Raw genomic sequence first — 25,871 nt, 5'->3', positions numbered from 1 at the left:
CTGAAGTTCATGGGTTAGATGACTGTCCATACTTGCTTGTATTTAGAATTTCTGCTATCATTTCATTGCAGTTTCAATGGAGTGGTGTATATAAAAAGTACATTGAATTAATTGCATTTTATCTGCAAATAAAATGGGATCCAAGCTCAGAGGTGGAGTGCATGCTATTTTAGTATGAGGTCCTTGGTTCAATCCCAAGGTTCTCCACTGAGTATTTGTGTGCCAAATTCACATTACACAACTCCTACTTTCCAGAATGTTAAAATTCTCACAGGAAACAGAGATGTTATTTGTGTGCCAAATTCACATTACACAACTACTACTTTCCAGAATGTTGATAAATATCTTGCAGCATAGAGTGGCATGGTGGCCAAGCGGTAAGGCGTCGGTCTTGTAAACCGAAGATCATGGGTTCACATCCCATCCGTGCCTTATTGAAAGATAGCTGGTACCATGGGAAGGTTCTTTCACTGGAGGTCTTTGAAGAAAAAAAAGTTTTCTCAAAATGGCAACCCTGCTATTATATAGTAAGGGCCTCTACGGTAGAGCTAATACTTGAAATGCATGCGCTCTGAAGTTAATCCCCAAATTCTCTGATGAGTATATTTAGTTGTGAAATTAGCTATTGGACAACTCTACTTTCCAGAATGTTGACATTTTAAGAAGGAAATAGATGTGCTAAGTCATCTGTTTTTGTAAACTGAAGCACATGGGTTCAATCCTGGGTTCAAGCCTTGTTCGACATTTATGGAAGCTAGATGATATTATGGAAATGTACTTTCATTAGAACAGTGTAAAGAATTGTATTGATATGGCCACTACGACCTGTATGCTCTAGTCGGCTGGCCCTCGCTACATATTCGTCGCCAGACCCACTGGTTCCAGGTCATCTTTTTAGTCTATGCTAGGTAAAGCTCCGCCTCATCTCAGCTCACTGGTCACGATAACAACACCCACCCGTAGCACGCGCTCCAGCAGGTATATCTCACTGGTCATCCCCAAAGCCAACACCTCCTTTGGCCGCCTTTCCTTCCAGTTCTCTGCTGACAATGACTGGAACGAATTGCAAAAATCGCTGAAGCTGGAGACATATTTCCCTCACTAACTTTCAGTGTTGCCAACTTAGCGACTTAGTCGCTGTATTTAGCGAGTATTCAGACCCCTCTGAATACTTGCAGACATTTTCATTTTACTCACCTTTTGTCTCTTCCACAATGTTATTCCTCACTCCTACAGTGACCATCACAATTGCATGCACATGGACAATTATGCAATTTAGGTGATGACATCATTTAGCAACTTCTAGCGACTTTTAGGACAGCCAATAGCTACTTTCCTTACTGAGGTGTTGGCAACACTGCTAACTTTAAACATTGGCTATCTGAGCAGCTAACTGATCGCTGAAGCTGTACAAAGCCTTTCTGTAAATAGCCCACCCAATCTACCTACCTCATCCCCATATTGTTTTAATATACTTTCTGCTCTTTGCACACCTGTATTTCTATTTGCATATCATCATCTGTTCATCTATCACTCCAGTGTTAATTTGCTAAATTGTAAATACTTCGATACTATGGCCTATTTATTGCCTTACCACCATTTGCACGCACTGTATATAGACTTTCTTTTTTTTCTTCTATTGTGTTATTGACTGTACGCTTGTTTATTCCATCTGTAACTCTGTGTTGTTGTTTGTGTAGCGCTGCTTTGCTTTATCTTGGCCAGGTCGCAGTTGAATATGAAAACTTGTTCTCAACTAGCTTACCTGGTTAATTATAGGTGAAATTTAAAAAAAATAAGAAACATTTTTTTCTTTCCCAGAAAGGGGATGTAGCTCAGTGGTAGAGGGCATGCTTTGCATGTATGAGGTCCTGGGTTCAATCCCCAGCTTCTCCATTAAAGTTTTTGCAATGGCCCATCTCCTACTTTCCAGAATGTTGAAATTCTCAGCGGGAAACAGAGATGTGCTAAATAATTTGCTCTTGTAATCTGAAGAACATGTGTTCAATCCCTGTTCGTACATTTATGGAACAGAAGTGGCATGGTTGCCAACTTCAATTGCATCATTTTCAAAAACTGAAGTTCATGGGTTAGATGACTGTCCATACTTGCTTGTATTTAGAATTTCTGCTATCATTTCATTGCAGTTTCAATGGAGTGGTGTATATAAAAAGTACATTGAATTAATTGCATTTTATCTGCAAATAAAATGGGATCCAAGCTCAGAGGTGGAGTGCATGCTATTTTAGTATGAGGTCCTTGGTTCAATCCCAAGGTTCTCCACTGAGTATTTGTGTGCCAAATTCACATTACACAACTCCTACTTTCCAGAATGTTAAAATTCTCACAGGAAACAGAGATGTTATTTGTGTGCCAAATTCACATTACACAACTACTACTTTCCAGAATGTTGATAAATATCTTGCAGCATAGAGTGGCATGGTGGCCAAGCGGTAAGGTGTCGGTCTTGTAAACCGAAGATCATGGGTTCAAATCCCATCCGTGCCTTACTGAAAGATAGCTGGTACCATGGGAAGGTTCTTTCACTGGAGGTCTTTGAAGAAAAAAAAGTTTTCTCAAAATGGCAACCCTGCTATTATATAGTAAGGGCCTCTACGGTAGAGCTAATACTTGAAATGCATGCTCTCTGAAGTTAATCCCCAAATTCTCTGATGAGTATATTTAGTTGTGAAATTAGCTTTTGGACAACTCTACTTTCCAGAATGTTGACATTTTAAGAAGGAAATAGATGTGCTAAGTCATCTGTTTTTGTAAACTGAAGCACATGGGTTCAATCCTGGGTTCAAGCCTTGTTCGACATTTATGGAAGCTAGATGATATTATGGAAATGTACTTTCATTAGAACAGTGTAAAGAATTGTATTGATATGGCCACTACGACCTGTATGCTCTAGTCGGCTGGCCCTCGCTACATATTCGTCGCCAGACCCACTGGTTCCAGGTCATCTTTTTAGTCTATGCTAGGTAAAGCTCCGCCTCATCTCAGCTCACTGGTCACGATAACAACACCCACCCGTAGCACGCGCTCCAGCAGGTATATCTCACTGGTCATCCCCAAAGCCAACACCTCCTTTGGCCGCCTTTCCTTCCAGTTCTCTGCTGACAATGACTGGAACGAATTGCAAAAATCGCTGAAGCTGGAGACATATTTCCCTCACTAACTTTCAGTGTTGCCAACTTAGCGACTTAGTCGCTGTATTTAGCGAGTATTCAGACCCCTCTGAATACTTGCAGACATTTTCATTTTACTCACCTTTTGTCTCTTCCACAATGTTATTCCTCACTCCTACAGTGACCATCACAATTGCATGCACATGGACAATTATGCAATTTAGGTGATGACATCATTTAGCAACTTCTAGCGACTTTTAGGACAGCCAATAGCTACTTTCCTTACTGAGGTGTTGGCAACACTGCTAACTTTAAACATCGGCTATCTGAGCAGCTAACTGATCGCTGAAGCTGTACAAAGCCTTTCTGTAAATAGCCCATCCAATCTACCTACCTCATCCCCATATTGTTTTAATATACTTTCTGCTCTTTGCACACCTGTATTTCTACTTGCACATCATCATCTGCTCATCTATCACTCCAGTGTTAATTTGCTAAATTGTAAATACTTCGATACTATGGCCTATTTATTGCCTTACCACCATTTGCACGCACTGTATATAGACTTTCTTTTTTTTCTTCTATTGTGTTATTGACTGTACGCTTGTTTATTCCATCTGTAACTCTGTGTTGTTGTTTGTGTAGCGCTGCTTTGCTTTATCTTGGCCAGGTCGCAGTTGAATATGAAAACTTGTTCTCAACTAGCTTACCTGGTTAATTATAGGTGAAATTTAAAAAAAATAAGAAACATTTTTTTCTTTCCCAGAAAGGGGATGTAGCTCAGTGGTAGAGGGCATGCTTTGCATGTATGAGGTCCTGGGTTCAATCCCCAGCTTCTCCATTAAAATTTTTGCAATGGCCCATCTCCTACTTTCCAGAATGTTGAAATTCTCAGCAGGAAACAGAGATGTGCTAAATAATTTGCTCTTGTAATCTGAAGAACATGTGTTCAATCCCTGTTCGTACATTTATGGAACAGAAGTGGCATGGTTGCCAACTTCAATTGCATCATTTTCAAAAACTGAAGTTCATGGGTTAGATGACTGTCCATACTTGCTTGTATTTAGAATTTCTGCTATCATTTCATTGCAGTTTCAATGGAGTGGTGTATATAAAAAGTACATTGAATTAATTGCATTTTATCTGCAAATAAAATGGGATCCAAGCTCAGAGGTGGAGTGCATGCTATTTTAGTATGAGGTCCTTGGTTCAATCCCAAGGTTCTCCACTGAGTATTTGTGTGCCAAATTCACATTACACAACTCCTACTTTCCAGAATGTTAAAATTCTCACAGGAAACAGAGATGTTATTTGTGTGCCAAATTCACATTACACAACTACTACTTTCCAGAATGTTGATAAATATCTTGCAGCATAGAGTGGCATGGTGGCCAAGCGGTAAGGCGTCGGTCTTGTAAACCGAAGATCATGGGTTCAAATCCCATCCGTGCCTTACTGAAAGATAGCTGGTACCATGGGAAGGTTCTTTCACTGGAGGTCTTTGAAGAAAAAAAAGTTTTCTCAAAATGGCAACCCTGCTATTATATAGTAAGGGCCTCTACGGTAGAGCTAATACTTGAAATGCATGCGCTCTGAAGTTAATCCCCAAATTCTCTGATGAGTATATTTAGTTGTGAAATTAGCTTTTGGACAACTCTACTTTCCAGAATGTTGACATTTTAAGAAGGAAATAGATGTGCTAAGTCATCTGTTTTTGTAAACTGAAGCACATGGGTTCAATCCTGGGTTCAAGCCTTGTTCGACATTTATGGAAGCTAGATGATATTATGGAAATGTACTTTCATTAGAACAGTGTAAAGAATTGTATTGATATGGCCACTACGACCTGTATGCTCTAGTCGGCTGGCCCTCGCTACATATTCGTCGCCAGACCCACTGGTTCCAGGTCATCTTTTTAGTCTATGCTAGGTAAAGCTCCGCCTCATCTCAGCTCACTGGTCACGATAACAACACCCACCCGTAGCACGCGCTCCAGCAGGTATATCTCACTGGTCATCCCCAAAGCCAACACCTCCTTTGGCCGCCTTTCCTTCCAGTTCTCTGCTGACAATGACTGGAACGAATTGCAAAAATCGCTGAAGCTGGAGACATATTTCCCTCACTAACTTTCAGTGTTGCCAACTTAGCGACTTAGTCGCTGTATTTAGCGAGTATTCAGACCCCTCTGAATACTTGCAGACATTTTCATTTTACTCACCTTTTGTCTCTTCCACAATGTTATTCCTCACTCCTACAGTGACCATCACAATTGCATGCACATGGACAATTATGCAATTTAGGTGATGACATCATTTAGCAACTTCTAGCGACTTTTAGGACAGCCAATAGCTACTTTCCTTACTGAGGTGTTGGCAACACTGCTAACTTTAAACATTGGCTATCTGAGCAGCTAACTGATCGCTGAAGCTGTACAAAGCCTTTCTGTAAATAGCCCACCCAATCTACCTACCTCATCCCCATATTGTTTTAATATACTTTCTGCTCTTTGCACACCTGTATTTCTATTTGCATATCATCATCTGTTCATCTATCACTCCAGTGTTAATTTGCTAAATTGTAAATACTTCGATACTATGGCCTATTTATTGCCTTACCACCATTTGCACGCACTGTATATAGACTTTCTTTTTTTTCTTCTATTGTGTTATTGACTGTACGCTTGTTTATTCCATCTGTAACTCTGTGTTGTTGTTTGTGTAGCGCTGCTTTGCTTTATCTTGGCCAGGTCGCAGTTGAATATGAAAACTTGTTCTCAACTAGCTTACCTGGTTAATTATAGGTGAAATTTAAAAAAAATAAGAAACATTTTTTTCTTTCCCAGAAAGGGGATGTAGCTCAGTGGTAGAGGGCATGCTTTGCATGTATGAGGTCCTGGGTTCAATCCCCAGCTTCTCCATTAAAGTTTTTGCAATGGCCCATCTCCTACTTTCCAGAATGTTGAAATTCTCAGCGGGAAACAGAGATGTGCTAAATAATTTGCTCTTGTAATCTGAAGAACATGTGTTCAATCCCTGTTCGTACATTTATGGAACAGAAGTGGCATGGTTGCCAACTTCAATTGCATCATTTTCAAAAACTGAAGTTCATGGGTTAGATGACTGTCCATACTTGCTTGTATTTAGAATTTCTGCTATCATTTCATTGCAGTTTCAATGGAGTGGTGTATATAAAAAGTACATTGAATTAATTGCATTTTATCTGCAAATAAAATGGGATCCAAGCTCAGAGGTGGAGTGCATGCTATTTTAGTATGAGGTCCTTGGTTCAATCCCAAGGTTCTCCACTGAGTATTTGTGTGCCAAATTCACATTACACAACTCCTACTTTCCAGAATGTTAAAATTCTCACAGGAAACAGAGATGTTATTTGTGTGCCAAATTCACATTACACAACTACTACTTTCCAGAATGTTGATAAATATCTTGCAGCATAGAGTGGCATGGTGGCCAAGCGGTAAGGTGTCGGTCTTGTAAACCGAAGATCATGGGTTCAAATCCCATCCGTGCCTTACTGAAAGATAGCTGGTACCATGGGAAGGTTCTTTCACTGGAGGTCTTTGAAGAAAAAAAAGTTTTCTCAAAATGGCAACCCTGCTATTATATAGTAAGGGCCTCTACGGTAGAGCTAATACTTGAAATGCATGCTCTCTGAAGTTAATCCCCAAATTCTCTGATGAGTATATTTAGTTGTGAAATTAGCTTTTGGACAACTCTACTTTCCAGAATGTTGACATTTTAAGAAGGAAATAGATGTGCTAAGTCATCTGTTTTTGTAAACTGAAGCACATGGGTTCAATCCTGGGTTCAAGCCTTGTTCGACATTTATGGAAGCTAGATGATATTATGGAAATGTACTTTCATTAGAACAGTGTAAAGAATTGTATTGATATGGCCACTACGACCTGTATGCTCTAGTCGGCTGGCCCTCGCTACATATTCGTCGCCAGACCCACTGGTTCCAGGTCATCTTTTTAGTCTATGCTAGGTAAAGCTCCGCCTCATCTCAGCTCACTGGTCACGATAACAACACCCACCCGTAGCACGCGCTCCAGCAGGTATATCTCACTGGTCATCCCCAAAGCCAACACCTCCTTTGGCCGCCTTTCCTTCCAGTTCTCTGCTGACAATGACTGGAACGAATTGCAAAAATCGCTGAAGCTGGAGACATATTTCCCTCACTAACTTTCAGTGTTGCCAACTTAGCGACTTAGTCGCTGTATTTAGCGAGTATTCAGACCCCTCTGAATACTTGCAGACATTTTCATTTTACTCACCTTTTGTCTCTTCCACAATGTTATTCCTCACTCCTACAGTGACCATCACAATTGCATGCACATGGACAATTATGCAATTTAGGTGATGACATCATTTAGCAACTTCTAGCGACTTTTAGGACAGCCAATAGCTACTTTCCTTACTGAGGTGTTGGCAACACTGCTAACTTTAAACATCGGCTATCTGAGCAGCTAACTGATCGCTGAAGCTGTACAAAGCCTTTCTGTAAATAGCCCATCCAATCTACCTACCTCATCCCCATATTGTTTTAATATACTTTCTGCTCTTTGCACACCTGTATTTCTACTTGCACATCATCATCTGCTCATCTATCACTCCAGTGTTAATTTGCTAAATTGTAAATACTTCGATACTATGGCCTATTTATTGCCTTACCACCATTTGCACGCACTGTATATAGACTTTCTTTTTTTTCTTCTATTGTGTTATTGACTGTACGCTTGTTTATTCCATCTGTAACTCTGTGTTGTTGTTTGTGTAGCGCTGCTTTGCTTTATCTTGGCCAGGTCGCAGTTGAATATGAAAACTTGTTCTCAACTAGCTTACCTGGTTAATTATAGGTGAAATTTAAAAAAAATAAGAAACATTTTTTTCTTTCCCAGAAAGGGGATGTAGCTCAGTGGTAGAGGGCATGCTTTGCATGTATGAGGTCCTGGGTTCAATCCCCAGCTTCTCCATTAAAATTTTTGCAATGGCCCATCTCCTACTTTCCAGAATGTTGAAATTCTCAGCAGGAAACAGAGATGTGCTAAATAATTTGCTCTTGTAATCTGAAGAACATGTGTTCAATCCCTGTTCGTACATTTATGGAACAGAAGTGGCATGGTTGCCAACTTCAATTGCATCATTTTCAAAAACTGAAGTTCATGGGTTAGATGACTGTCCATACTTGCTTGTATTTAGAATTTCTGCTATCATTTCATTGCAGTTTCAATGGAGTGGTGTATATAAAAAGTACATTGAATTAATTGCATTTTATCTGCAAATAAAATGGGATCCAAGCTCAGAGGTGGAGTGCATGCTATTTTAGTATGAGGTCCTTGGTTCAATCCCAAGGTTCTCCACTGAGTATTTGTGTGCCAAATTCACATTACACAACTCCTACTTTCCAGAATGTTAAAATTCTCACAGGAAACAGAGATGTTATTTGTGTGCCAAATTCACATTACACAACTACTACTTTCCAGAATGTTGATAAATATCTTGCAGCATAGAGTGGCATGGTGGCCAAGCGGTAAGGCGTCGGTCTTGTAAACCGAAGATCATGGGTTCAAATCCCATCCGTGCCTTACTGAAAGATAGCTGGTACCATGGGAAGGTTCTTTCACTGGAGGTCTTTGAAGAAAAAAAAGTTTTCTCAAAATGGCAACCCTGCTATTATATAGTAAGGGCCTCTACGGTAGAGCTAATACTTGAAATGCATGCGCTCTGAAGTCAATCCCCAAATTCTCTGATGAGTATATTTAGTTGTGAAATTAGCTTTTGGACAACTCTACTTTCCAGAATGTTGACATTTTAAGAAGGAAATAGATGTGCTAAGTCATCTGTTTTTGTAAACTGAAGCACATGGGTTCAATCCTGGGTTCAAGCCTTGTTCGACATTTATGGAAGCTAGATGATATTATGGAAATGTACTTTCATTAGAACAGTGTAAAGAAAGGGTCAATTGTATTGATATGGCCACTACGACCTGTATGCTCTAGTCGGCTGGCTCTCGCTACATATTCGTCGCCAGACCCACTGGCTCCAGGTCATCTTTTTAGTCTATGCTAGGTAAAGCTCCGCCTTATCTCCCGTAGCACGCGCTCCAGTAGGTATATCTCACTGGTCATCCCCAAAGCCAACACCTCCTTTGGCCGCCTTTCCTTCCAGTTCGAATCCCATGCTTTTGTTTGAGGTTAACATTTTGTGTAATTCCACTAAGATTTATAGGGTGAAAATGCAAGCTTGTATAAGTTAGTAACACACACTGTCCGCATTAGGGAAATTTGCGCAATATACAATTTACTATGGCAAAGAAATTCAACATGTCAATTTAAGATGATTGTATTTGTTGCCTACTCACAAAGTATTACCAAAAGTACAATGTAGGGTCGGAGGTGCTGGGGAATGGAATGGACGGACCCCGATCCGGACGTCCGCGGGTGGCCAACAGGTTATCCAGCTGGTCGAGGGTAAGGGTGGTGTCCCTGCAGGGCCCTCTCATTCCATCCCACGCTGTCAGCCAGGGTCCTGAAGTCCAGGTGACGGAGGAGTGGACAGCGGTGTGGGTCGTGGTGTTGGTTGGGGTGAAGTTGATGGAGGTGTGGGAAAACCCCCTCTCTCCCATCGTTTCTTGGTGAACAGCACAAGTCGTGACACAACTAAACACCCTGGATTCTTTACACACACATTGAAAGGCAAAAATTTGGACTCATCAGACCAAAGTACAGATTTCCACCAGTCTAAGGTCCATTGCTCGTGTTTCTTCGCCCAAGCAAGTCTCTTCTTATTATTGGTGTGCGTCCTTTAGTAGTTGTTTCAATGGAGCAATTCGACCATGAAGGCCTGATTCACGCAGTCTCCTCTGAGATGTGTGTTTCTTGAACTCTGTGAAGCATTTATTTGGGCTCCAATCTGAGGTGCAGTTAACTCTACTGAACTTATCCTCTGCAGCAGAGGTTACTCTGGGTCTTCCTCATGAGAGCCAGTTTCATCATAGCGCTTCATGGTTTTTGTGACTGCACTAGAAGAAACTTTCAAGGGCTTCAGTGGTATAATTTACAACCTTCATGGCTGCTGTAATTGTGCTATGCTTCTTCCTGAAGCCTGATTGGTACATTAATACAATAGAGTTAGTAAATAAAAACTAATTTAGCTGTTCACTCACAAGGGTTTCAAGTATTTTCACCAGAGGTGACAGCTTTGAGATTGGCCTATAATTATTTAAAAGTTGGATCTCCACCTTTTAAAAGTGGTAGGACAAATGCTGATTTCCAGATCTTTGGAATTTCATTACATTCCAGGGTTAGATTGAACAGATATGTAAGTGGTTCAGCTATGAAATCAGCTGCCAGATTTAAAAAGAAGGGATCCAAAAGATCAGGACCTGCAGGCTTTCTCTGATTTAAGGATTTCAGGGCTTAAAGTACCACCTGCACTGAGAATGGCAAAAAGCTAAAAGTTTGACCCGCTCTCACTGGTTCTTCCACACAGGGTTGTACAGAGACAGAGGACACTGAATCAAACAGCCTACCAGATGATACAAAGTAACTCATTGAAAAAATTTTGTTTTGTCATATACAGCAACAGAGTCCTTCAAAAAACATGACGTAATTAATTAACATTACTGTTACCAGACATAGACTTAATAGCCTTCCAAAACAGGCTAGGTTCTGTAACGATTGTCGTCGGGAGAAGGAGAAGAGGACCAAGGTGCAGCGTGGTAAGTATTCATAATACTTTTAATAAATACAAATACTTGAACAAAAACAACACGACAAACGAACAGTTCTGCAAGGTGCAATACACACAAAACAGAAAACCACTACCCACAACCCATAGTGGGAAAACAGGCTGCATAAGTATGGTTCTCAATCAGAGACAACGATTGACAGCTGCCTCTGATTGGGAACCATACCAGGCCAAACACATAGAAATCTAACACACAGAACAAAACATAGAATGGCCACCCCAACTCATGCCCTGACCAAACTAAAATAGAGACATAAAAAAAGGAACCAAGGTCAGGACGTGACAGGGTCATTCAGGTTATCAGTGGTAACAGACATAAAATATTCAGATTTGACCTTCCTGAGAAGAAAATAACACTTGTTTCATAACTGCCTAAAAATAAGCCAATCAGCATCAGAACATGATTTCCTTGCTTTAGCCCAGGCTAGATTACGGTTGTGAATAATACAAGACAGCTCAGAAGAAAACCATGGATTAACCCGCCCTTTAACTCTGAACCTGCAGAATGGGGCATGTTTGTTTACTATTTGGAAAAAAACATAATGAAAGAATTTCCCAGCAGTTTCCACACCAGGGATAAACTCAATCTGCTCCAGTCAAAATAAAACAAATCATGACAGAAAGCCTTCTCATTAAAACACTTCAAATTTCTCTTACGAATAAAACGTGGGTTTGTTTTAGGAACCTTAGTATTTCTAACAGCAACAACAGCACAATGGTCACTTACATCATTACAAAAAACACCAACCGCAGAATATTTATGTGGAACATTTGTCAATATCAAATCAATCAGGGTAGATTGATCTGGGCATTTAAGATTTGGGCGAGTGGGTGAGTTAATCAATTGGGTAAGATTCGTAGAATTACAAAACATTTTAAAATCATCAGACACAGGCTTTAACAAACACCAGTTGAGATCACCAATCAAGATCATCACTGTAAAGAAGTTTAGACATAAGGTGAGTCAAAGAAGAAAACGCATCACCAAGAGCACAGTCGGGGTCTATAACAGCCCATCACAGTTATAGAGAGACCCTTTGAAACCTCAATATTCAAAGCAAGAAATTCCAACTGTTAACATATAGTTTCAGACTTTGCCACACTTACAGGGAATGTGGTTTTTTACATATATAGCCACACCCCCACATTTCTTAACCTGATCAGTGCGATAAACATTGTAACCACTTATACATTTATCAAAAACAGACTTGCTGAGCCAGGTTTCAGAAAGCACAATTACATCAGCATCAGTTGATTTAGCCCAAATCCTAACCCCTTCAATGTTTGACAACAGGCTGCGTACATTTAAATGAAAAATACCAAAACCAGATCTTGATTTAAAATCAGAGCGGGTTTGGAGACATTATTTATCAGGGCCAGGGTTAGGTTGCACGTTACCTGATATCAACAAAAGAAGAATAACTAGGCACCTCGGTTTAATAACCTTGCACGGCTTCCCTTTAAGAGACCTACCGCAAGCGAAATCTACAAGTGAGTTTCCAGACAATACAAAACAGTCAATTAAAACCATTAGACCTTGGTAGTGACACAAATTCGTACTGTTCACATCATGCCACAAATACATCGGCACTTGGACGAGTGGACCTAGTGAAAAAGAGCGAGTTCCTGCAGACAAAATGTCTAATGGACGGGAGAGCACATTGTCAGATGTCCTCACCCAGCGGCAATGTTCGTTTTCTCCAGAGTTCAGTAAAGTCAGTGCACAAAGCAACACCACGAAATTGTCATTTTCTCTGACAAATGTAAAAAACAGAGACCAAAGAACGGAAGGGGAGAGAAGGACATGAGTCTGAATGTGAGTATTTGCGCGTGAGTAGATTGGGTGTTGAGGTCGTAGGTACAACAGTAAGCAATTCCGTTCTCAAATGTCTGTTTAATGTGAGAAACAAAATGAAAAACACCTATTGACCATTACAATGCGGACTGTCATGCATTTTTACTATTGCCAACAAGACAACGAAGTGATACGTGTCATGGAGACTTATAACGGACACTTTCCAACACCAAAAGTTCCCACGCTGAGAGATACTGTTTACTACACTATTATGCATACAATCCAAATCATACGTTTATTGTCATTCACACTCTTATTTTTAACCGAATATCTTCGCAAAAGTGTTCATTGTGTCAATTCAGAGCTCGGAAATATTGGAATAATGTTTTTAAGGGGACTGACATTCAAGGCGCACAACAGGAGAACACAACCACATTTTCAATTGACAATCATTGCTTTAAATGGATGTGGTCGATAGATTTGTATAGGCATATATAAACAATGTATTTAACTTGTAAACCAAGGTTGGATTAGTAGGTCTAACCAACATGCACCTGGATAATCGCGTTATGAATCGGGACGGGCTCCCACGTCCTCAAAAACACATTATGACATATTAAAGAGTTTAATCTTTCACGAATAAAAGACATAGAAGCATACCCATTCATACAGGTTCTACACATTCCATTTCTCCATGGCAATAGAATGTAAACATTCTATTTTGCGCCAAACATCGCCTACAACTCAATTCTAAGTGCAGCATATTGGACGACTCCACAGTCATTGATTATTCGCGACTTTAAGTCATTCCTGTTATCTCTAGAGCATCCCTAACACAGAGGCAGAGCCCATCTCTTCCCTCTTGGAGGTTGTGGACGTCACACCTGAAGAAAGGACTCTCACGATGGCCGTCTCCACCACTCTGCCAGCTGACATCCAAGCAGGTGAGTAACACTTAGAGAGCACTCTGACAGGTGCCGTTTGTCATGACATCTTAGTAGAACCTTTCAACTGGCCAGTGTTTAGAAGCTACGGTTTGCATTTGTTTACATTCTGGTCCTCTTTTTTCCCTTTCCAGAGGATGTTGCTGTGGTCATCCCGGATGTCACCCCACAAGTCATCAAGGACGTGACACTGGATGTTCCATGCAGAGCTAGGAAAGGGGCAGTCCGGCGATTATTTTGCAGGCTTTGGAGGGCAGTGTGCTGCTGCGTCTGCCACAAGGAAGAGGAGGAAAAATATGAATTATTCATCAGGAGGAAAAAGCCCAACTCTTGCTCACTATAAAAAAAAATGCATTGTTTTATTCAGGCAAGGTTAAAAGATTAACGTTTCGGCCCTGTCTATGATGATATGCAAGTTCGGTTTGCACAGGAAAAGGGTGACCCAGACTCACCCTGGTTCTTGAGGGTTGAAGACAGTGAAAAATGATCATTATGTAAATGACACTTTTCAATTCTTGAATAAAAATCGTTAATGAACATGAATTTAAATACAATTGACTTAGGATCAGAGCAGGCAGGCTGGCTGACTGGCTAGCCCTGAAGGCCCTCTGCCTCTACCTCTGTGTGGTTCATCTCAACCAAGTGGTTGTGTGGGTTATCTTTCTCTCTGTGGGTGTGAATCACTATGACCTCTACCTGCCATTTGGCTAATCAGAAGCCTTCTGCTCTTTCTTGCTCACATGAACAGGAGGAATGGCCTCTGGGGTAACCTCCTCTATCTAACGCCTCTTCCACCTTCTCTTTCTGTCTGTGTTCGACTGAGGTCACTCGTTCTCTCTCCCTGAGTGTTGGATAGTTCCTCCTCCTCTGTGTCTTTGTGAGTTTGGAGGGAGTTATCCTGTTCCAGCTCCCTCTAACGGTGTGCACCGTAATCTCTTTCGGTGTGTTGAGGGGTTCAGTGGTTTTGGAGGGAGTCTGAAGTTCGATCTCTAGCGATGAGTGTGGGGTCTGTCCCGTGGTGGTGTCCCCCTCCCTCCTAAGGAGGAGCCACTGAGACATGTGATGAGGCCAAGAAAAATCACTCTGCAAGGACGGAATAGGACACATCACAACACTGCTGCTCATTGATATTCAAACACACCTCCCCCCACACAAACACACAATGAACTTACCTGTACATATCAGAATCATACATTCGACAGCCACTTCTTCCCCCACATGTATTGATCCCCCACCTCAAACATGTTGAGTCAATTCCAGATGCTGGAATGGTGCTGGAATGCAGGTGCAGTAGGGCCTAGTATGTAATGATGTGATACCATGTGTACCCCATATCCTGTGTTTGTGTTGATGTTTTTTTTTAAATTAAAATTATATTTAAACAGGGTTTAAGAGTCACATTGAGATTAAACATCTATTTTACCAGAGTGCCCTGTAAAAGTTGATGTCATATTGAACAACCACCAGAGAGAACTTTCTCTACATATGAATTGCATACCATATTTTTTCCATACATCAAAATAATACTTAATTGTCAGTCAGCAATTACTTACTTAGATAAGGCCTCAACAAGGCCCCAGTTAATGGTTGAAAATAACTCATTTCAGTGCCAATGAGTTACACTGAGTGTATAAAATAATAAGAAACCCTGATCTTTCCATGACATATGCTGACCAGGTGAATCCAGGTTAAAGCTATAATCCCTTATGGATGTCACTAGTTAAATCCACTTCAATCAGTAGAGATAAAGAGGATAACGTTTTTTTTAAGTATATTGTAAGGCTTGAGACAATTGAGACATGGATTGTGTATGTGTGCCATTCAGAGGGTGAATGGGCAAGACAAAATATTTAAGTGCCTTTAAACGGGTTATGGTAGTAGGTGCCAGGGGTACCAGTTTGTGTCAAGAACTGCAACGCTGCTGTTTTTTTTTTTTTACGCTCAACATTTTCCCGTGTGTATCAAGAATGGTCCACCACTCAAAAGACATACAGCCGACTTGACACAACTGTGGGAAGCATTGGAGTCAACATGGGCCAGCATTGTACACTCAGTAAATTAATAGTATTGGTACCGTGTTCTTGCCGTAACCTGTAAAGCTGGCGCAGCCTTCGAGGCAGGGGGAGGTGTAGGTGATGCCGTTGTCTGAACACACAGGGTCCCACTCCCCAGCCAAGCAGGAGCAGTCTCTGTTACATTCTGACAACATGCTGCCATCGTACACCAGGCGACCTGGGGAACAGAAAATGTCTGGTAATAATGATGTTTAAATAATTGTTGCTGAACTATCATTGACATACGCACAGTGACAAAACAGCCAGGATTCCTGGCTCAGTAACAACCATACTGTATATTCCCACAAGGGGGAGCCCCGGCACAAGCCCATGTGTGTTTTGGTCAAACTCTCCCTCGTATTCTAATGATCAAAACTTTTGTTTTAATCAACCCACCAACCAATCAGATGTCATATTTACCCGTTGTAGGACACGGTCAGACCAGCCACCTGAACGGTGTCACACTTAGTGCCAGACTGCAGAGGGAGAAGGAGGTAGGCCATGAAGGAGGTGATGAGAGACAGTTGGGCTCCAGACACAAAGCCAAGCTTATACAGTGCCTTGCGAAAGTATTCGGCCCCCTTGAACTTTGCGACCTTTCGCCACAGTGCTACCAGTGTGCTGGAGTTTCATTTCTATTAATGTTCAACAAACCTACAGGGGTTGGGAACAAAAAAAGTGTATTTAATGCCATTCAACATCAGTACTGACAGGATGGAACATTTCAGAACATTGGAGCATGTCCAGGTTTCTATGGCTTCGTTGAGAAAGGCAGCCCAATTCAGTAATTTTTTTGAGTAATTGCTCTTTTGACCAATCAGATATGCTCTGAAAAAGAGCTGATGCGAAAATATCTAACGTGATAATTTCCCATCATTATTCAACAGGACAATCCTTATCGAACGTGTGTTGCCAAGAGACATCTAACTTACGTTCTATGGAACGTTTTCTGTGCGAAAACAACAACTTTGCTGCTGACAACAAACTTGTTTGATTTTTGAGACCTGAGAACAATCGACTGGAAAATGCCTGGGTGCTTTTCAAGACTGGAGGAGAGAGTGCGTGGACGTTGGCGTCCTACTGCGTCGACAGGTTGTTCAAATTCATTTGTGGCTTGTTTTTCGCCTTTTTCTGTTTTGCAGGGTTCGTGATCGTCGACAGGTGGACAGCGACTTCAAAGAGGGTATGTGGAGTTTACAACTCTTCTTTTACTACATTTAACAATGTCATTATAATTTGCGTGTATAAATGCCGTGTATTTCAATCATTCAGACTTGGCAAAAATGCTAGTGCTAGAGATGTTGTAGCTAGCTTGCTAGCTAACATTAACTTTAGTAACTGTTGCTAAGCGATCGACTTTTGCTACCTAGCTAGTATTACCTATCTTGCTACGTTTTATTTCCTTAACAATTGTTTATTTTATATTCCAATGTTCCTCATTTTAGAAACAACTGTCCTGGATGAGGTCCAGTTGGATGTGCCATTGGAATGTGCCAGATGTTCCACAGCTGCCAGTCCTCCTTGATGTCCAGAATGCTGCTATCATCCATTTTCTGAAAGTTTGTGGTTTATGTTTGAAAAATATCCCTGATATTCAAGTTGTCTCTCTTTGACATGAAACAAATCTCTTGTCTGCTTTAGGAGACCACTGGCAATTGGCAGTTGATTCTGATTAGGTTCAGCCCCCTGTACTGTGGGCCTGTTGTGATCAGGGTAAGAAACCCCCCCACACAGTCACATCACTGTTAATGTTTACTGTTTCCAACATGAATGTATTGTAATGTGCAGAACAAGTGGTCATAATGCTGTTATCCCCCATTGACTCTAATGGTTGACATGCTCCATTCCCTCCCATTCACAGCCTCTACCTTACCACCAAGAGAGTGGAGGACATCGCCCTGCGGCTCGTCGCCCTGAGGCTCGTCTCCCTGCGCCAGGCCTTCACTGCGAGTGAACCCACTTTTCTTTTTCTCTGTGACTTCTTGTTCTGTCTCCTAGAGGAAGATGTCTCACCCTAACTCTGCCCTCTTTCCTAGACCCTGCTTGGTTCCACCCTGAGCAGGAACCATCTGTTTGTGGCGGGAAAGGTCCTCCTGGGCGCTCTGGTTCAGGCCAACCACATGGTAACTCACTAACTCATTCTCTTTCAAGGGAAAGAGAGCATCCCTGGGGGGAAATGTGTTTTGTTCACTAAGATGCTCTTTTCTTTGTCATAGGACGAGGCCAAGTTCATCCATACCTATAACGACTCTGTGGACTACCTGAGTGACCCCTCCAAGCGGAATGACATTGAGAGGGAGCTGGCTGAGGCAAAGGTGAGTTCATTAACTTTTTCAAGTCTCACTGAGTTCTTCCACATGCATGTCTTTTATACATCACAGTAGCTGATCTCTATGAAATCATTCTTGTTTTCTTGTCCTAGATCGATCATGTGAACATGATAGATGTCCTCTTTGAGCTGGTGCTGTTTGGGATGATGACAGCTCAGAAGTCCCTAATGGTGGTAAGTATCATCCCACTGGTACATGTTTTGATCTTTCTCTATTAGCAGTTTCACTTAAATTATTCTTCTCTTCTCTCCTCCTTTGTTTCCTTTAGCACCCTGGTGGGATCGTGGAGCGTCTGTACGCTCTCATGTCCTCCTTCCTGCCCACTGCTGCCAACATGGAGCCAGAGGCTGACAGATACCTGCTGCTGCTCAATGTAAGAGTCAAGAGGTTACTTCCTGTTTACTTCCATATTCATGGTTAACCAGGTCCCAATGCCATTTTAGGGGGAGTATTTCTAATTATCTCTCTCCTCTTGATAAGCTAATAACTCAGAGCCATTTTATATGTGTTGTGTGGTGGTCTCTTCAGGGCGGACTGATGGCTCTGCTAGATGACATGTTTGGCCAGCAGCTGGCCTGGTACTTTAACCCAGAGTCTCTGGTCACTGAGCTCTCCAGCCTCCTGGAGTACCATTTGGAGAACCTCATGGCCAGCATGTAGTCCTACTGCAGGGACCATACTCCTTTCTCCTTCTCTCTCCTCCATACTCCATTCTCCTTCTCTCTCTCTCTTTTGAAGGAATTGAGGACTTGAAGTGCTTTGTTGAACCCTGATTAGTTAACACCCATTAATTTAATGTATTCTCTTGTTTCTCTCCCCACAGGATTCGTGTGACACTTTGCCACCCAACAGGGATCTAGACACCAATGCACTACATTACTTTGCACGGAATTTGACATTTTAAAATAAAATAAGTTGTAGTTCAAAAACATTTGTTTCCGTCTTTTCATCTATTTGATTTTATGACTATTTCCTCTTCCTAATATTAGAATATTACATGAACAATGATGCTTTATTATCTGCATATGGAAATAAAAAACAACATTTAGTTGATCTACAGATACTACAGGCCCACACTTTATATGGTTTTGTACTGTAGTTTGTGATACTGTACTATTTAAAAACATGTAGGACTACATACACTGAGTGCACAATACATTAGGAACATCTTCCTAATATTGAGTTGCACACCCTTTTCCCCTCAGAACAGCCTCATTTCGTCTGGGCATGGACTCTACAAGCTGCCCTAAGCGTTCCACAAGGATGCTGGCCCATGTTGTGTCAAGTTGGCTGGACGTCCTTTGGGTGATGGACCATTCTTGATACACATGGGAAACGGTTGAACATGAGAAAAACAGCAGTGTTGCAGTTCGACACACTTTTCCCGGTGGGCCTGGCACCTACTAACATACCCCGTTCAAAGACAGTTAAATCTTTTCTCTTGCCGAATCACCCTCTGAATGACACACACAATCCATGTCTCAATTCTCTCAAGGTTTTAAAATATTTCTTTAACTCCCCTTCATCTACTCTGACTGAAGTGGATTCAACAAGTGATATCAATAAGGGGTCATAGCTTTCATTTGGTCAGTCTCAAGGAAAGAGCAGGTGTCCTCAATGTTTTGTATTATCAGTGTGTGTAGTAACCTGGTACAGTATAAAGTATACCACTAGAGGGGATAATTGCTTCAGTCTTGAATGTTACTTCTCACTATCCCTACATTAACAGTCTGCCATTGTAGACTCCGGTAACTTCGGTATCTTAGTTTTTTTATATTTGCCATTAATGTCTGAACCATTTACCATCTTTCCCACTGAAACCAGTAATGTTAGCATTCATGTGAGTGAGGGTGTAGTAGTGCATACTGACCACTAGTTGGATCATAGTGTGGGTGGTGGAGTTCATGCAGGAACAGAGGGTAGAGGCATTCTCCATCACAGTGGAAGGCAGAGTAACCAGTAGGAGCCAATACCCAGTCCTAATGGAGAGAAATACCATAGAAATCAAATGACAAGATTAGATGAATGACTAGAATAGACTGAGAAATACATGATAAAGAACATACTCTACAATGCACATCCTACACAAATGCCTTGCTTCCCTAAAAATACTGTCTGTTACAGCAAATAAGGTGGTACAATGTTAGCTCATGATTATCTATTCAGTATAATGAGTAATTAAGAGAGATAGAATCTCACCTTTCAGCCTTGTTCACTGAATCTCACAGATAATTAATGTCTCTTACAAGCCTGACGCCCACCTGACATGGCTGTGATCTGAAAGGGACCAAAAAAGATGTTATGAACCAGGAAAGACTAATGTACATTTTGGATGCATTGGATTTCAAATGAAATGTAAACGCAACTTAAGTAATTTTGTAATTGGGATGACCTATCCCTTTAAACTGTGTATAAAACAAGTTTAACTACAAGACGAAAAACCAGTGTTGTCCTCTTACCTTGTATGTATACTGGGCAAGGGCAGGTCGTATTTGGGCTTCTTCTTATGGGGGTTGGGTTTCAGGGCGCCTGGGGGGCAACAGGGGGCCTGGCTGGCCCTGAAGAAGTTGGTCAGATGAGTACTTGAAGGCTTTTATCTATATTTGGGAATATTGGATGTTGATTTCGGGAGGCTTCGATCATGGAAAAGGGACCAGACCACTTTTTTTGTTAGTTAACCTAAACGAATCACGACCCTCTATAGAATAACAACAGTAACAACAGTTGACTGCTATTTAAGTAATAATTTGACTGTCAAATCCATGTATTGGTGTGTGGCCATTGACTTTTACGGAGAGACCGCCCCAAATTTTCTGTGCCATTTCCTGGGCATTTCATTAACTCCGTGTTCTAAGTTCTGCGCATCCCAGCGCTTGAAAAAAATCAAACCCTAAGATATTGATCTTGAAAGAGTTGCGAAACGAGCTGCAGTGAAGTCAGGCGCAGGAGAGCAGAACTGGGTAATAACCGGAGCAGTTTAATGGAGGAAAAAACCAACAGCACCCAGAACAACAAAATGTGGGTTGAAATAACCCGTCGCAAACCAGTCTGAAGTGCACATACACTTTACAACAAACAATTCCACACACAGACATGGGGGAAACGAGGGTTATATACACGTCAAGCAATGAGGAAATGTAAACCAGGTGTGTGGGAAAACAAGACAAAACAAAACAAATGGAAAATGAAAGATGGAATGGCGATGGCTAGAAGACCGGTGACGTCGACCACCGAACGCAGCCCGAACAAGGAGAAGAACCGACTTCGGCGGAACTCGTGACAGATCTGTTTAAAACAATCAATCTTGTCATTGTGATCTGAGGTTAACATTGTGTAATTCCAGCATTTCACTTACTTGTAAATAAAAATAGTCAAGCATGATCACATTTATTGTAAAATAAATACCGCAGCAGCTGTATTTCTGCTGTTTTGTTCCATAGCTGGTAAATTAAATCGCAAAGTCAAAGAACTACGAATTCTATATAGCCTATCCCGCCTTGTGCTGCAACACTGTCTGGCTGGGGGTTGTGCGCACATGAAGATCTGAGTGAAAGATACATTTTTAAAAGCGCTGCGCACAGGAATGAAATACTTTAAACTAAAGACTACTGGAGGGAGACTTTGTCCTTGTGTTTCTTGGCTATTTACATTGTTTTGTTCACAAGCTGTTGTTTAATGTTTGAGTTTCAACTGCTAGGGAAGAGAAGACAAAGCTGCTACTAGTCAGACTGAATCTCACAGGTAGTGGTTGGGAGTCGACTTCGACTTAGCTGCCACTGATTGTCTTTCCTCCCTCTCCTTGTATGTTTATTGTTAGCACCTGTTCGTGAATGATTAGTTGGGCTTTATTAGACAGCCGGCCCGCCTGTTTCTTTGTGCGGGATTAATTATTGTGACCTTCGGTTCTGTAGTAGAGGAACGTGTTTGTTCCTGGTCGTGTATTTCGGTTGTACTATTTTCGTCCCCCGTGTTTGGGGCAGTTTGGTTGGGAGCACCCTGTGTTGCGTTTGTGCATTAAAGAGCACAGCATTGCACTCTCTGTTTCCAGCGTCTGACTCCACACCCACGGCATTGTATTATTGTGTGCAAAACAAGACATGGTGTCAGAATAAAAGGCCTTACAAGATGGATTTTTCTGGAGTTCCTTCAGCTCGAATGGACTGGGAGTCTACAAACTTACCCGATGCATGGCGTAAGTACAAACAGCATGTGGAGCTAAGGTTCACGGGAGAAGAGGAAAAACAGGGAGCTAGCGAGTCTTTTGAACAGTTTGTGACAGAGCTGCGTCTGCTTGTGAAAGACTGTGATTATGCAAACAAGGATGAGATGGTCAGGGACCATATTGTAGTTGGAATACACACACCGCGAGTGAGAGAGAAACTTTTGAATGTTGGGTCTGAGGTAACGCTGGACAAAGCTATCGACATAGCCAGATCTCACGAGCTAGCACAGGCTCAGATGAAAACCATTTCGCGCGGGCAGCACGAGCGCATCACGTGAACAAGCAGTGCAGTCAGGCAGACATCAAAGCACACCTCAGGTGCACAGAGAGTGTTTTAGAACGGAGAGAGACATAACTCCAAAACAGAGCGACAGACTCAAAACATGTAGATACAAAGTACATGGCAAACAAGGAAATTGCCCAGCTAAAGGCAAACAGTGTGATAAATGTGGAAAATGGAATCACTTTGCAAAAGTGTGCAGAGCTTACCGTGGAAAAAAAGTACACAGTGAGTGAAGATGAAATGTCAATCAAAGAGTCAAACGCTGCTGAACTGTTTATTGATTCAGTGACACAGAAAAGTCAAATATCAGAGACAGAGCAAGCCTTTGCTGACATTGAGATAGGAACACAAGGTACAAAGCTAATGTTGAAAACTAGACACTGGTGCACAAGTAAACATTATTCCTCTGAATAAGTACCGCAGCTTGACATCTGAGTACGAGCTACAGCCTACCACGCGCAGACTGACTGGTTATGATGGTGAACAGCTCCCAGTAAAAGGCACATGCACTTTCAAATGCAAATACAAGGAAAGTGACATGATGTTGGACTTTTATGTTGTTGACACTAGAGCACCTGCAGTGCTAGGTCTTAAAGCATGCTTAGACATGGACCTCATCAAGCTAGTTTTATCAGTGATAGCACCAGTAGAGAGACAATTCACTGGAGGAGTTTGCTTATGTTTTTACAGGAATAGGATTATTCCCAGGAGAATGTACCATTCACCTTGACCCAGACGCAACCCCTGTGGTCTACCCAACGAGAAAGATTCCCCTTGCTCTCCGTGCCCGCCTGAAGAAAGAGTTGGAGAGCATGGAGCAATGTGACATAGTCACCAAGGTTACAGAACCGACTGACTGGGTGAACGCGTTAGTGGTGGTGGAGAAACCTCGCATAGGCAAGCTCCGAGTATGTCTCGACCCAAGAGACTTGAACAAGGCTATCAAACGCCCCCGTGATCCTTTACTGTCACTAGATGGCATCACACACAAGCTAGCGGGAGCACACTACTTCAGTGTCATGGACGCTAGATCAGGCTACTGGGCTAACAAGCTCACAGAAGAGTCATCTAAGCTCACAACATTCAACACACCGTTTGGACGCTACAGGTTCCGTTGCCTGCCTTTTGAGATTATCGCAGCCCAAGACGAGTTTCAGCGAAAGATTGACGAAGTGTACGAAGACCTCGGCGGAGTTGTGGACGACATCCTTGTCTACGGTCGAACCAAAGAGGAGCACGACCGAAACCTCAGCGCGATGCTGCAAAGGTCCCGCGAGAGAGGAGTCCGGCTCAACACCGAGAAGAACACAGTCGAAGTTACAGAGGTCAGCGACTGGAATCAAGGATCCACAGAAGATCTTAGCCATAAAAGAAATGGAGCCACCAAAGAACCGTGCAGAGCTGGAAACAGTGCTTGGCATAGTCAACTACTTAGCCAAGTTTGCACCCAGCCTCTCCAATGCTAAGGCACCCCTGCGTCAACTGCTAAAGCAGTCCAGTGAGTCTCTCTAGGACAAGCAACACGACATTACTTTCCAGAATGTGAAAGACGTGATCACGAGAGCACCAGGACCAATCTTTGCCTACTACGACCCCGACAAAGAGCTCAGACTCCAAGTGGACACGTCGAAGTATGGACTAGGTGCAGTGCTACTGCAAAAAGGAAAGCCCATCGGCTACGCTTCCAAATCTCTCACAGACGGAAATAAACTACGTTCAAATCGAAAAGGAGCTCTACGCCATTCTGTTCAGATGTAAACATTTCCATCAGTACATAGTGGGGCAAAAAAGTATTTAGTCAGCCACAAATTGTGCAAGTTCTCCCACTTAAAAAGATGAGAGAAGCCTGTCATTTATCACACTTCAACTATGACAGATGAGAAGAAAAAAAATCCAGAAAATCACATTGTAGGATTTTTTATGAATTTCTGAATAAACAGAGAGCCCGGGACATTTTGTTTTGGCCCGGAATGTGCAAACAAATAGAGGACATTGTTGGTAAATGCGCCATATGTCTTGAACGACGCCCCTCTAACACCAAAGAGCCAATATTACCTCACTGTATCCCAACGAGGACTACATCGTAACAGTGGACTACTACAGCAGATACTTTGAACTCAACAAGCTTCACAGCACCACATCTGCAGCCGTGATACACAAGCTGAAAGCAGCCTTTGCCAGGCATGGCATTGTAGAGACTTTACTATCTGACAATGGGCACTGTTACAAATAAAATGAGTTTGAATCCTACACAAAAGCATGGGAGTTTACAAGTCACCACAAGCCCATATTACCCTCAAAGTAATGGCCTTGCTGAAAAATCTGTGCAGATTGCTAAATCACTCATGGACAAAGCAAAAGCAGACGAGAGACCCCTACCTCAGTCTTCTTGAATACCGCAACACTCCAGTTGACAACTTCAAATCACCAGCCCAGCTGTTGATGAGCCGCAGACTTCGCTCAATCCTTCCCAGCACCAACCAACAGGAACAGCTAACAGCTAATAGGAAATGCATGGAAAACGTGCACAGAGACAACAACTACAAAAGCGACACTACGACAGGTCAGCTAGACCACTGCCACCACTGATTGACGGAGAGTCAGTTAGAATCCAGGAGCATGGCCTCTGGAAGCCAGTAGTCGTCATCCAGCCAGCTGACACAGAACGTTCATATCACGTCCGCACCGCAGAAGGATCACACTGCAATCGTCGTCACCTACTGAACACAAAAGAACAACACACTGATGAGATGAACCGTTCCCCTGAAAGAGAACGTGATGGACTAAACACACACACACAGCACAACATACACCATACTTACCTGCAACACCACAAGAACTGTTGACTGACAGAAGCATGCTCAGCATCATATCGCACAAGGTCAGGAAGAGAGGTCAGGCCCAGAGCTGTCCTAGACCTGTGAAATGTCAAAGGGTGTAGGCGGATCGCTGCCCTAAAAGAGTTCCAGACTGTAAACTTGTTATTGAACGTTCACTTGAAATGCTTTGGTATTGTAGTGGTTTGAAATGTTAAGATGTTATTTCTACAGTGAAAGCTGAGTTGCTGAGAATCCCTTGTTTGAAAAGTAACAGTATGTTGGATTATTGTTTGAGTCTGTTGAATCAGTTGGTGTAGTATGCAATATAAATGGTTACCTACCTTGAGATCAAACTACAGAGCATGTATTCAAAAGAAACCCTTAGAATATGTAAACACTTCTTTTGTTTTAAAAGAAGGGGGATGTACTATTCATATGTGTAAACATACGGAATTGTAATTGGACGCATTTTACCGCCATATCATACTGTGCTATGATTGGTTAAGACCACCCAAATGGTTAGG

The 25,871-nt window shown here is 42.0% G+C and overlaps 1 long non-coding RNA gene and 9 other non-coding genes across 10 annotated transcripts; 9 read left to right on the top strand and 1 right to left on the bottom strand.

The window, feature by feature from the left end:
* The first annotated feature begins 360 nt into the window (after positions 1-360).
* trnat-ugu lies at positions 361-432 on the top strand. Its single transcript has one exon. It is a non-coding gene; the product is annotated as a tRNA-Thr (tRNA).
* Positions 433-1,824: 1,392 nt separating this feature from the next.
* trnaa-ugc lies at positions 1,825-1,896 on the top strand. Its single transcript has one exon. It is a non-coding gene; the product is annotated as a tRNA-Ala (tRNA).
* Positions 1,897-2,436: 540 nt separating this feature from the next.
* Positions 2,437-2,508, top strand: trnat-ugu. The gene has a single exon. It is a non-coding gene; the product is annotated as a tRNA-Thr (tRNA).
* A 1,392-nt stretch (positions 2,509-3,900) lies between these two features.
* On the top strand, positions 3,901-3,972 carry trnaa-ugc. The gene has a single exon. It is a non-coding gene; the product is annotated as a tRNA-Ala (tRNA).
* A 540-nt stretch (positions 3,973-4,512) lies between these two features.
* On the top strand, positions 4,513-4,584 carry trnat-ugu. Its single transcript has one exon. It is a non-coding gene; the product is annotated as a tRNA-Thr (tRNA).
* Positions 4,585-5,976: 1,392 nt separating this feature from the next.
* On the top strand, positions 5,977-6,048 carry trnaa-ugc. Its single transcript has one exon. It is a non-coding gene; the product is annotated as a tRNA-Ala (tRNA).
* Positions 6,049-6,588: 540 nt separating this feature from the next.
* trnat-ugu lies at positions 6,589-6,660 on the top strand. Its single transcript has one exon. It is a non-coding gene; the product is annotated as a tRNA-Thr (tRNA).
* Positions 6,661-8,052: 1,392 nt separating this feature from the next.
* Positions 8,053-8,124, top strand: trnaa-ugc. The gene has a single exon. It is a non-coding gene; the product is annotated as a tRNA-Ala (tRNA).
* A 540-nt stretch (positions 8,125-8,664) lies between these two features.
* On the top strand, positions 8,665-8,736 carry trnat-ugu. The gene has a single exon. It is a non-coding gene; the product is annotated as a tRNA-Thr (tRNA).
* A 10,684-nt stretch (positions 8,737-19,420) lies between these two features.
* Positions 19,421-24,041, bottom strand: LOC118947151. The gene is made up of 3 exons (XR_005041793.1): positions 20,483-24,041; positions 20,223-20,300; positions 19,421-20,002 (listed from the first exon to the last, which is right to left on the bottom strand). It is a non-coding gene; the product is annotated as an uncharacterized LOC118947151 (long non-coding RNA).
* Positions 24,042-25,871: the final 1,830 nt, after the last annotated feature.

This window comes from Oncorhynchus mykiss, unplaced genomic scaffold (genome assembly GCF_013265735.2).
Source record: "Oncorhynchus mykiss isolate Arlee unplaced genomic scaffold, USDA_OmykA_1.1 un_scaffold_156, whole genome shotgun sequence".
Taxonomy (NCBI): domain Eukaryota; kingdom Metazoa; phylum Chordata; class Actinopteri; order Salmoniformes; family Salmonidae; genus Oncorhynchus; species Oncorhynchus mykiss.
Note: the sequence above shows the minus strand (reverse complement) of the source record. Positions and strands in the feature narration are given on the sequence as shown.